We start from the raw sequence: 12,941 nt of genomic DNA on the forward strand, positions 1-12,941 counted from the left end.
TTGCAGTACCTGGTCACAATCGATTTTCTCTTCTCTATCGTAAACCCTCGCATTGTTCCGCTTGAAGAAAAACTTTGACTTTTAATGAAGGTTATCGTTTGTTTACAACGCTAGCAACACATAGACACATAGCAGATGTTAAAATAATACATAGTTTTTTTAATACAGAGCCTCAAAGGTGTACTCATAACACTAGTTTACAGCATTTTTGAACTCGGTAAGCTGATGATCATTTTTGGTGTACAATCATGCCCTGAGTTCGAAAACGCGAAAGAAAAAAATTACAGTAGAGCGGATTTTTTTTTCGACTTTCCATACAAGCTTGATGATTTGAAATCGATTTTTGTTCTATTTTTAAGCAAAGTCGCTCACTTCAAACATTTCATTCTCCGTAATCAACGCTCCGATTAAGCTGAATTTTTTACTGTAAGTCGCCTACATATGATATGTCAAATAAACGTCGAGAAAGAATTTTTAAATTGTTTTTTTCTTATTGAAAAAAAATACATTTCTTCCAAAATTTTTGGGAATTTTGCTAAAATTTAAGGAGATTGTCTCAAAAACTCGCCATTATCTTGAATTTCATCAATCTGACGCAAAACCTGTATTCAGATGATCGAATGGTATTGTATTCAGCTTTTAATTTATGGAAAAAGATTTAAAATGGTTGAACAAAACGCAATATATTTGAATTTTAGTAAATTACATATTTTAACAAGTTATAAAACTCGATATTGGGCTAAAACTCAAAAACTGTTCTACTTAAAAATTTTTGAAGGTCGGTTTCGAAATCAGCGCTAAATTGTGCTTCAAAAATTTTGGTCGTTGACAGAAGTTCACGACTTTCGTTTTATTTTGTAAACTTGTGTAATTAACGATACAGTCCTTAAACAATCACACATACATATATCATATCATATATTGGGAAAGGGATGGACCATCAGGACACTCGATTGAATCGATTTGGACAGCAGTCTGGGACTGCATCCACCTTTTTGTTAGCATTTCGTGGATTAAGGGCGTGCTCTTCGATCTCATATATTGGGAGTATTCCGTCAATCGAGGCACTATGGGCCAGAAATCAAAATTTCGCGACGAAATTCAAAAAAGTTGGTTTTATCTTTAGATCAATAAATTTTCATATATGTATGACTGTTTGGGCTATGTTTGATTGCATACCAACTATTTTTTTTATTTGTAACAAAAATGTATCGTTTTTTGTATGGAGAAACTTCTCATAAGCGAAAATTCTCAATTTTAACCAATAATAAGAAAAATTTAATTTGTGGTGAAAAATGTGTCCAACAAATATAACGCCTACATTTCCTAACAGCAAATTTAGTGCATTTCTCGCGCTTGGTATCATACGGGCGTATGTACGATAATCGATTTCTCTTCCTCGATTTTCTCTTTGGTTAATAACTTGGCCTGCTAATCATTTTCGGTTCTATTCATTGTTTTAGATGCAATTTCTAGCTGTCCTTCACCGAAACGTACCGAGAGATCATTCGAATATTGGTCGTATTTCACGGAATAATCCAAAGAGAAAACCGATGAAGAGAAATCGATCATTGTAGATACGCCTGTGTGATACTAAACGCGAGATTTTGCATTTTTGATGCTCAAATTACGATATTTTTAAGTTCAAATTAAAATATAACAATATTTACTCAAATATTACGGTTTATTTGCCAATATGTTCAAAAAGTAGTAGTATTCGACATGCAACCGGTCTAGGAAGCTAATTGAACTTCTTCTTTTTCGGAAGCTGCCGGACATTTTTGCGGGAATTTGTGGGAAACCAAAATAGAATGATTTTGGTGCATGTGTTAATTTTACAATGTTTTAGGCTGTGCTTCAATAACCATCCACACTAAGATAGACTTCTGCCATTACGACGCAATCTCTTTATGGCTTACGAAACAATACACATAGCAGCAAACTACTATTATTCTGTAAGGATTGTTTCAGGTAAGACTGTGATTGTAGGCGTTTAAATCAAATCAACACACTTACTCAATGTGCAAAGTTTCGGTACATCAATTGGTGTGGTCAATTATGATTTTTAATAAGCTCCATTTATGTATAAATGGATAAGTTTTTGGTGCTCATGTGTTTCCGATGTCCAGCATTTGGTCGAATGCTTCTTTGCCGAATTATGTTCAAAATAATTCAGAGACCCCTTTTCACATTCTAGTTATTTTTTTAATTTCTGTGTATCCACACTCTAGCTGCCAATATGTTCATCATTAATTTTTCCTTCTTCCTTCCTCCAATCATTCACTATTCTTTCTAGTTTTACAATTCAGGGATCGTTGATATTTCATCAGACATTTTTCCTCCTTTTGATCATAGGCGAATATTTTGAGTTATACTGACGTGGAGAACAATGCCACGATTTCTTCTTCAGCCAAACAGCGTTCAGCCAAATGACGTTCGGCCAAATGGCGTTCGGCCAAGCGACAATCAGCCAAATGACACTCGGCCAAGTTACTCGGAGCCAGTATTTTAACAATAAACAAATTGTGTTCGCTCTTCGTACAAGTGGGATGGATATATTTGCGATTAGGGGGAAGATTTGATTTTCCTTATAATATTTAAAATGCCGTGTCATTGATTGGCTCTGTAGCCAAGTCGGTAAAGCACTAGTGTAGCATACAAGGGTCGTGAGTTAAAATCTCACTTGAGCTGTGGATTCGTTCCTTATTTCACACACTAATAACACTAGTTTACAGCATTTTTGAACTCGGTAAGCTGATGATCATTTTTGGTGTAGAATCATGCCCTGAGTTCGAAAACGCGAAGGAAAAAAATTACAGTAGAGAGGATTTTTTTTCGACCTTTCATACAAGGCTGATGATTTGAAATCTAGTTTTGTTCTATTTTTAAGCAACGTCACTCACTTCATACATCTCATTCTTCGTAATCAATCCTCCGATTGAGCCGAATTTTTTACTGTAACTTGCCCACATATGATATGTCAAATAAACGTTGAGAAAGAATTTTTAGATTGTTTTTTTCTTATTGAAAAAAATACATTTCTTCATATATTTTTGGAAATTTGGCTAAAATTTAAGAAGATCGTCCCTAAAACTCGCCAGTATCTTGAATTTCATCAATCTGACGCAAAACCTGCATTCAGATGATCAAATGGTATTCTATTCAGCTTTAAATTTATGGAAAAAGATTTGAAATTGGTTAAACAAAACGCAAGATATTTGAATTTCAGTATATTCCATATTTTTAAAAGTTGTAAAACTCGATATTGAGCTAAAACTCAAAAACTGCTCTACTTTAAATTTTTTAAAGCACGGTTTCGAAATCAGCACTAAATTGTGCTTCAAAAACTTTGGTCGTTGACAGAAGTTCACGACTTTCATTTATTTTGTAAACTAGTGTAATGTATTCATCTGTACATATGTATGTACGTTGAGTTATTTTAAAATTCTAATTGATCACACGGATTGATATAGGGAATCGCGCCACTTGGGCGGTGGCTTCTATTTTCGTCTGTTTTCCACTATAACTCAATCAAATTTGAACCAATTGACACAATTTTTGGAATGCGGTGAGATAGGTAAAATATCTACCCGTGTACAACATTTGAAGTCAACTGTTTCAAAATTGTCGAGTTATAGTGGAAAACAAACGAATATAGAAGCCACCGCCCAAGTGGCGCGATACCCTACCGAAACTTTGCACATTGAGTAAGTCTGTGGTATTGATTTAAAAGCTTATAATTACATTTATATCTGCAACAAACCCTTCCAGAATGAAAGTTGTTTGTTGCTATGTATATTGTTTCGCAAGCCATAAAGTCATTGTGTCGTAATCTCAAGAGTGGATGATTATTGAAGCACAGCGTGAAATATTGTAAAATTAAAGCAAGCACCAAAATCACTCTGACTTGCTTTCTCGCAAATTCCCGCAAAAAAGTCCGGTAGCATTCGAAAAAGTAGATGAAAGTCTCTCTAATAAAGACAAATCAATCAATCAATCGAAAAAGTAGAGTCTAAACTAGCATCCTAGACCAGTTGCATGTCGAATACGGTCGAATACTCCTATTTTTTGAACACATTGGCAAATAAACCGTAAAATTTAAGTAAATATTGTAAAATTTATGTTTTAAACTTAAAAGCATCGCAAATTGTGCATCAAATATGCAAAATATACTAAATTTACTTTTAGGAAATGTATGCGTTATATTTTTTGGTCACATTTTTCACCCAGTGTTGGTAAAAACTCAAATTCTCAAATCTCATAGTTTAGTTGTTTCACGCGCGATTCTTGACTCGCCAAACTCACCGCTGGAAAAATCATGCATGATTTAACTCGCGATTTCACTCATTGCTTTATTTCTTGGTGTTCTTATTATTTACATCAAAGTTTTTTGGATTATATGATAGAACAAAAGCAAATCTAGCGTACAATCACATTGAATGTCGTTCAAATTGATTTGGATTCGTTTTACAAGCGAATGAGATTTCGGCGCTTGACTCGTGAGAGCGAGATTTTGCATGAAAATCTCGCGCGTGAGAAAATGATTCAGAATCGCGCGCGAGTTTGCTCACGCAGGAGCGGTTCATGAGTCTGCTTTGAGTGTAATTTTACCAACACTGTTCACCACAAATCACATTTTTCTTAATATTGGTTAAAATCGAGAATATTCGCTTATAAGAAGTTTCTCCATACAAAAAACGATACAATTTTGTTACAAATCGAAAAAATCAGTCGGTATGCAATCAAACATAGCCCAAACAATCATACAAATATGGAATTTGATTGATCTTAGAAAAACAACTTTTTTGAATTTTGTCGCGAAATCATAATTTCTGGCCCATAGTTCGAGGGCTTGATTTTGCAGTTGTTCGTGAGAAGTTTCTTTTTGAAGGAGGTTCTTTTCCTCTGTCGCGGGTTTCGCGTAAACGTCTCTGCTTGCGGGTCCACACAAGTTTTTTTTGCTCTTCATACTGGAGAATGACTAACAATAACACAATATTGATTGAATCGCTTTTCAGATACACTGCCCATGTTCGCATAGTTGACGTAAGCGCCACTGTAATTTTCAACACTCTTTTGAAATTTTAGCAAAGAAGAAATTGAAATTCGATATTTTTTCTCACGTTAATATCTAACTAAATGTTAGATCTTGTGTTGTATTGAATAAAACTGATCACATAAACGCAGAATTCAAGGTTGTTAATCGATAACTTATCGTTATCGCCGATAAAGTTAACGTCTGTTATCGTTTATCGTCGATAACGATAACGTCTTCAGGCGGAAGCTTCATCGGCGATACAGTTAACTGTGGCAATTATCGACTCGATAACGTATCCGAATGCCATCACTAAGGTAACTAGATTTATCGCAAAATTATCGAAGCTACGTTGATCTTCGCGTTGATTCATCGTTTAATAATCGTTATCGAGAGATTATCGAGTAACCTTTATCGTTATCGAGTTTGCGTTGAGTTAACTGTCGATAATTGATCGGTTAACAACCTTGACGCAGATGCATTAGATATTAGCTTTTGTATGCTGACGTTGTCAATGGTGGTTACGTCGACTATGCGAACATGGACAGTACAGTCGGGTGCCTGAAACTTTTGCCAGTATTGGTATGGTGGTATGAACTACCAACCAAGCCGATCTTTTTAAAAGCACAGATCGTACGGCAGAAGTTTCACGCATTCGATGTATTCGTTCAGTACATGGCCTTCATGCCTATTTTCACCATCTATGAAGTTTTCACACTTATTCGCAACCTAGGGAATACTATCATACCTATCATCATTTTTTTTATCTATTTTGATCTCTACTCCCTTACTCTGAGTAGAAAAAGACCGATATAGCCATAAACTGATTAGGTTAATTTTCATCTCTTCTAAAATCTTGAATATTATTTTTAAGGCACTTGGAGCCAAAAAATGGCTCCGGTCTTATGAACTAAGTGGATGACCCTTGTTTTGCCAACTGATCAACTTTATCATTTCCTTCTATTCCGCGATGTCCAAGAACCCAATACAGATTAACCTTATTGCGACTGGACAATTGCTGCAGTAGCTTCGAGCGTTCCTAAAAAATAGTTTCGAAGTATACACTTTGGACTTCAAAGCGTTCAACGCTGCTTTGCTATCAGGACCTATACAAATATTAGCATTTTTATGGCGCCTTTGGAGACACATGTCGGCACATTCCAAAATAGCATAGACTTCAGCATAGTATAGTAGAAAATATGCCCATGGAAGTCAAGGAAATTTCCTTTACGAAAAGTTTCATGGACAGTCCGGGAATCGAAACCGTCACCCTCAGCATAGTCATGCTGAATACCCACACCTATACACTGCCGTGAATCCCATATCTGTCCCATTTGCATAGGAAACCCGAGCAAAGTCTGATAGCAAATTGAAAACTAATTTTGATGTTGTGATATTGCAAATTTTAATAACTCAGGTTGTTGTCGTTTTGGTCGTTTTAACGGTTAAAACATCAAAAATGAGAGCAGAAAAATGTTCCTGTGACAGCAAATTGAAAACAATTCCTGCTATCGATCATAGCAAATTGATAACTATTTTTGTTATCAGCGCAAGAAAAATGAAAAATCGTTAAATGTAGGAGTTTTTCAATCAATATCAAATCATAAATGCAATAATATAATTGCACTAATGTTATATTCCTAGAATTACTTTACATAGTTGACTAAAAGATTTAAAAACTATTGTAACACCAAATATTTACATTAATTTAAAATGACAGCAAACCGAAAGCAAAACTTGAAATCAAACTAAGTAAAGATAAAATGATATCAAAATATGTTATCAATTTGTTGCTGAATACAAATCATGTTTTCGATTCGCTGTAATTTTGTTGTTGGACTTTGCTCGGGAATCCAGCAAAGATGGGACTGATATACGATTCACGGCAGTACAGCTGTGGCTATAGTTGATCTATACAATAACTCGCAATCAAACTAAATAACGATGAATAAAAACAGTGAAATTGATTCCTTTGACGACTTCGCGAAATCGGAGCTGTTTTAATCCAGTTCAGACCAAATTCTTGGTCGCGTGGAATCGGCATCCGTTCTCATTCTCAATCGCACGTATCATCGTATTTACAAACAATGGCCAATGGTCGTATTTACAAACAAATCTAAGATTTGATTGCCCTACGCCTTAATTGAGATTACCCTTGTCTACACTTGCCGTCGATACAGATAACGAACCCGAGGGGTGCTTCTTCGTAACGGAGCACCAACACAACCGCGCACTACAACTGAAGACAGAGGATTATCAACTTTTCTATGGATCATTTAATTTAGCCGGTCTGCTCTTGGAATTTAAACCCCACGCGATGCATCGATGTGACGATCAATGTTTGTAAAACTATCAGTTTTGATAATGGAACGTTGTACATAAGTTGATGCGAAAACCGTAAACAACAATCGAGACTAACTAGGAATGATGCAGAAGCGTAAACATTTTGGAAGAACTTTTAGATGTTAAACATAGAATTTCAAAACCGTAGCAGAAACCTAAAACATTTCCCTGAAAACAAAAACAATGTAGAATTCAGTGAGAAATCATGCACATACAGGGAATACTTGATTCAATGCACATTTACTTCACATGGCCTGTAAAATTACATAATGATCGTGTATATCTCCATTTATAGTCACGTAACCAGTTGCAGTCTATAGGATTCCGCAATGCATTGAGGAGATTTACAGATCATGATGCAATTTTACATGATATCTCATGTAAATATGCACTAATTCTCGGATTCCATTAGTGTGTATGATTTCTCGCTGAATTTTACAACGATTTATTTTTCTTGTACTTAATAACAAAAAGTTTTTGGATCGACCGGGAATCGAACATCCTCAGAGACACCCTTAGTATGGTCTTGCTGAATATCTGCGCGTTTACCGCTTTTCGTACGTATTTCGGCCGTACAAAATCATTAAACACCCAAAATCTAGTAATTTAGCGCAGAAATTGAACATTCGCTCACATTCACCACAAAACCAAACCCACAAATTCCGGCTAACAAACGGTGGTGGTTGTCAGTAAACGTGCGGGACCGCCCGACGCCAGTTGTGGCAAACCATACTACAGTGCAGTGTTGTAATTATGCCAAAAATTGCACAATGGCTTTGCCAATAAAATTCCACACGCGGTAATATACTGCACCCTACACAGACACTGTGGCAAGGGTTGAAAAATGCAAATCGCTGTCCTCCGATGGGCTCCCTGTTTCCCATATGTGTGTGCGAGGCGCATATCGATCTGGGTCGAGCCTAGTTTTCAGCCTGCTGGCTGGCTGGTGGTGTCGGCATTATGACAATGGGAAACTGACATCCCCGTCCACGTAAGAAAGAGTTTCGCCTGCTGGTTGGTAATAATTCATATCCGAGCCGAACTTCGCACAATCTATATCTATGGGAATAACGTACCTAACCGTTCTGGGGTTCGGAATAAGTAAGGAGATCAGGGAACGGACAAACACCAAACGGGAAACTTGTCTTCAATAATTGAGTGGCGAATGTCGTTTTCTAAACATACACCCTCTCGCCTCCTTTCGGGGATACCATGTCCGTCCATGCATAGGACTAGGAGGAAAACATCTAATGGATTCGGTGGGAAATTTTGCACATCATGACACCCGGTCTCCCGGCAGAAGAAGAAAAAACTATCTGGATATACATATTGTATAGCTGCGATTGGCGTTCCCTTGTTATTATCATGTATTTTTTTTGTACTCGAGATAAAACGAACCTTCCCTAGGCGTTACTGTAAAACAGCCGAAAACATCAGGATATTCAACTAAAATAATACATATTGAACCTAGCGAGGTTCAATATGGAAAAAAGGCTATTTTTTCTCAAAAATAGCCATAACTAACCCTATCGACATTTTAGAACCCTATTCACTTCTACAAAGTTAATTATTTTGTCATTCTACATAACTTTGTAGAACATTACAACTTTCTAAAACTGCGCGTTTCCGAAATATATGATTAAACGATTTTTTGGGATCCATTCATAAAAAAAACGTTTACCGAAAACACGATATAGAAAAAACGTCAAATAAGAAAGTTGGATTTAGCAGCGCCGCCTGTGGCAAAGTTGCGAACTAACGTCAAACGCCATCGCCCTATTTTTAGAAAATTTTCATCCGAAGACACCATGCCGATAAAATCACGACGAAAGACGCTACAAAAAAAAATCTCGTTTTTGACCTTTCATCCCACTGTGCGATGGATTTTCACGAACATTATTCCAGGTGTTACGTCTGTTTGTCCTTGACTATATCATAACGTACTTATCTCTACGTGTAAAAAAAAAACAAAAAAAAAAAATCATGTCAGTTAACTGAGTTATAGCAGCAAGTGCCCAAAATTGGTTCCTCTGCCCAAAGCTAAAGCTGTTAAAATTTAAAAGGACTGTTATATGTATAACATTACGGCTTACTACACATATGTATAATGTTTATCCTTTTTTTTTCTTGCGCTCCCACTCTTAGTTTATCTAATTCAAAGAACCCACGATTGACGTTGCAAAAAGACCCCCTTCTACCCCGCAGGTATGCCGAGAAAATAAACTGGGGTAAACCAAACTAAGAAAAACACATGGAGAAATTCCTAGAGGAATCTCTGGATGATTTCCGTATGGAATCCCTGAACCCAGGAGGAATTCCAGAAACAAGGTGAATCCTGCGGGAGCAATCCATGAAAAAATCTCGAAAGGATTTCTGGAGATATATTTGAAAGGATATTGAAAGTATTCCCTGAAAAAACCTGAAACCCCGAAAAATCACTAAGAAATCTCCTAAACCGTCTTGAACTCTTCTTAAACCCTCTGAAACTAGGTGTCCGGCCATTTGGCCGAATGCCGTTTGGCCGAATGTCGTTTGGCCGAATGCCATTTGGCCGAATGCCATTTGGCCGAAAAGGTCGTTTGGCCGAATGCCGTTTGGCCGAATTTTTATCCAAAGGATTAGGAGGCGTGGACAAACTCTGACTAGCATTCTAGCTGACAATATGAACATCATAAATATGCCCTTCTTTCAGTCATAGGCTTTTCTTTATAGTTTTACCATCAAGGGATCAGTTGGCGTTAAAACTGAGAATATTTTTGTCAGAGATTTTTCCTTCTTTGAATCATAGGCTATTCTTTCGAGTTATACTCATGTAGGAAACAGTGGCATGATCACCTAAGTTCATCATACCTTTTTCGGCCAAACGGCATTCGGCCAAACGGCGTTCGGCCAAATGACCCTTTCGGCCAAATGGCGTTCGGCCAAACGGCATTCGGCCAAATGGCGTTCGGCCAAATGACCCGGAACCCTGAAACTATATTGAAAGCTCATTGAACCCCCGAACATCTTTTAAAGCTTCTGAAACTACCAAACACCCCTCAGGAATTCCCTGGAACGACTTTTAACTGTTTTGAAACCTCTTTGAATAGCATCCTGAAATTTCCGGAAACTGTACTAGAAACCCTCTGTCGATGCGTTTCAAGAGCTTCAGGTGCCACAATCCTTGAAACGCCTCGACACCTTTCTTAAAACCTTCAAAATCTCCCGGAAACTCCTACGAAACCCTCATGAGCCCCTGAAATGCCTTGATTTGATAAGTCGTAAAACTCTTCCCCCTTAGAAGCCCCCTAGAGCATTCGGTAACCCACCCCTTCGAAACCTTCTAAAGCTTATTCTGCTATTTTGCTATTATCAACGCACCCCCTGGCATTTGCCCATCTGCGCATTTTACTGGGAAATACGTCTACTTATTGACGTTTATGGGCTTGCCGAACCAAGTCATGTAACTAAGCCAAACGCCCCACCTACAAAAATTTGGGTAGGCACCATTGTCCCGCCCACTGGTATTTTACAGCTAGTTGTAGGTGCATGTGTAGATGTGAGTATTGATGTATGTGTGATAGTGTTGGTTTTAACCCGTAACGTGGGTAGATCACCTTATAATGGTGCGTTACGGCGTAAGATCTACCATAACCAATCTTGATTTCGTAATTTTCCAGCTTTATTTGTTTTAAATGCTGGAAAATTATAAAATCGAAATTTAGTTTACTTTTCTGTGTTTTTATTTTTGTATAATGTTTTTTCACTACTAATATACCATTTGTTTCAGTGTTATTTGCTGGATTTTAACTTCAACTTTAATAAAATAACATTTTTTCAGCGCTGTCAGGTAAATAAAGTTGTAATTGTAGGTCAATTAAAATTCTATATATCATAATCATAATATTTATTGTTTCAGGTAAAATCAGGTAATTGGTTAACTATATAATTAAATATATATAATTAAATTACATGTTACTTGGGATATTGGGAGGGGTAGCCTAAGGAAGTTAAATGAACTGGTTTTTGGACAAATGTTCGTGGGGTGGCCAGACTTTGTCACGAGATAACAATCATCGTGTAGTCTTCCGAAGGTTTCCAGTAAATTTAGCCTACCCTGCTACAACAAACCATCAGGTAGATCATTCCCTTTCGGTATGACTCTGCAGCCATAGGTAATCCTTGCGCTGATGGTGGGTACACAATCATCATCATCATCATTATTTCGAAAATTGAAATGTCCACTACATTGGGGTATACTTGTAACGCCCATTTCCAATCTGATTCTTTTTTCTAAATTTTCTAAAATTGTAAGTGTTAGAGTCGTTGAACAGGTGAAGAGTGAGGTTACCAGACGTCACTGATTTTCTCCAATCTACATAAAAGAAAATTGCCTCTACAAAAAGATTTGTGATAGTAGTTGATCTGAATAAATAAAACCTATTCAAGCCAAGAAACATGGTATTACTCCTTGATCCAAGGAGCAAATCAAATCGGTACCGCACGGGCTACGGTTGATTACTTACAAATTCCAAAATCCAAGCCAAGAGAGATGAAATCATCATCCGCCCCGCAATCGAGCACTTGTGAGTGGAATTGCCTCGGCTTATCCTGTATGAAACTATGTGTGCCGCCGCCGTATACAGAGCGCGCAATGCAATGTATGAACCCAGCACTCTACTCACCAACCGACTGAGACAGACCGTATACGGTTTCTTACGTCGCCGATATAATCACAGGCAAGCACCACTTGAACATTTCAGACGCCGGCAGCCGTAGGACTCTCCTAGACGAAGGAAAGACGCCTTTATTTGCGGATGGATCAAGGGTATGAGTGACGCTACTTTCACCTCGTACCAATTCTCATCCGGAAGGAGCATGGGTGAAGCCACCGAACTGTGGCAGATATTCGGTAGACTGATTCAAATATTATCAATTCATTGGCGATTGACTTTCTGCTTTTACGAGCAACGAAGTATGTCACTATAAGCAATTAGAATTCCATCAGAAACTGCTTCAATTAACATGGAGAGTTTCAGTCTAAATCAAGACAAATGATTTGAATAGAGGTTATATGAAAGACATCATTTACCTTAACCAGATCTACATAGATCCTGTAACTTTTCCCGTAAAATTCCTTCTTGTGATAGCCGTGGAAATGCAGAGATGATCTCGGTCTCTAATAACTACAAACATCATACTAATATTCCATCTTTTCTTGTTTATAAGACTCACTCCTTCTAAAAACAAAATATACAACAAGTTCTGCAACATTCTATAATTGCTTGAGCCCCTGAATGCTACTCGAAGAAGTGGGGGGAGGGGGGGAGGGATTTCTCCACCGCACTAGTGCAACGGAAGATTGAAGTGAGATTGGGAGTAGGGATGTAGTACCGGTAGTACCGGTACCGAAAATACCGGTATTACCGACCTTTTTTTGGTACCGAAATACCGGTACTGACTGAACCTTGGTACCGGTACTTTCGGTACCGCGGAATATCTTCTGAAGTGATGAAATCCTGTCATAAGTATAGCCAAGATGCAATAGAAATAAACGAAAATCTCTAAAACCAAGTGCAAAGTG

At 37.4% G+C, this 12,941-nt stretch overlaps 1 protein-coding gene across 3 annotated transcripts in view; it reads right to left on the reverse strand.

Annotated features, from left to right (window-relative positions):
* The window catches only part of LOC109404591 (lactosylceramide 1,3-N-acetyl-beta-D-glucosaminyltransferase), a 142,742-nt gene that overhangs the window by 12,988 nt on the left and 116,813 nt on the right, over window positions 1–12,941 (reverse strand). The window lies entirely within an intron of this gene.

This window comes from Aedes albopictus, chromosome 2 (genome assembly GCF_035046485.1).
Source record: "Aedes albopictus strain Foshan chromosome 2, AalbF5, whole genome shotgun sequence".
Taxonomy (NCBI): domain Eukaryota; kingdom Metazoa; phylum Arthropoda; class Insecta; order Diptera; family Culicidae; genus Aedes; species Aedes albopictus.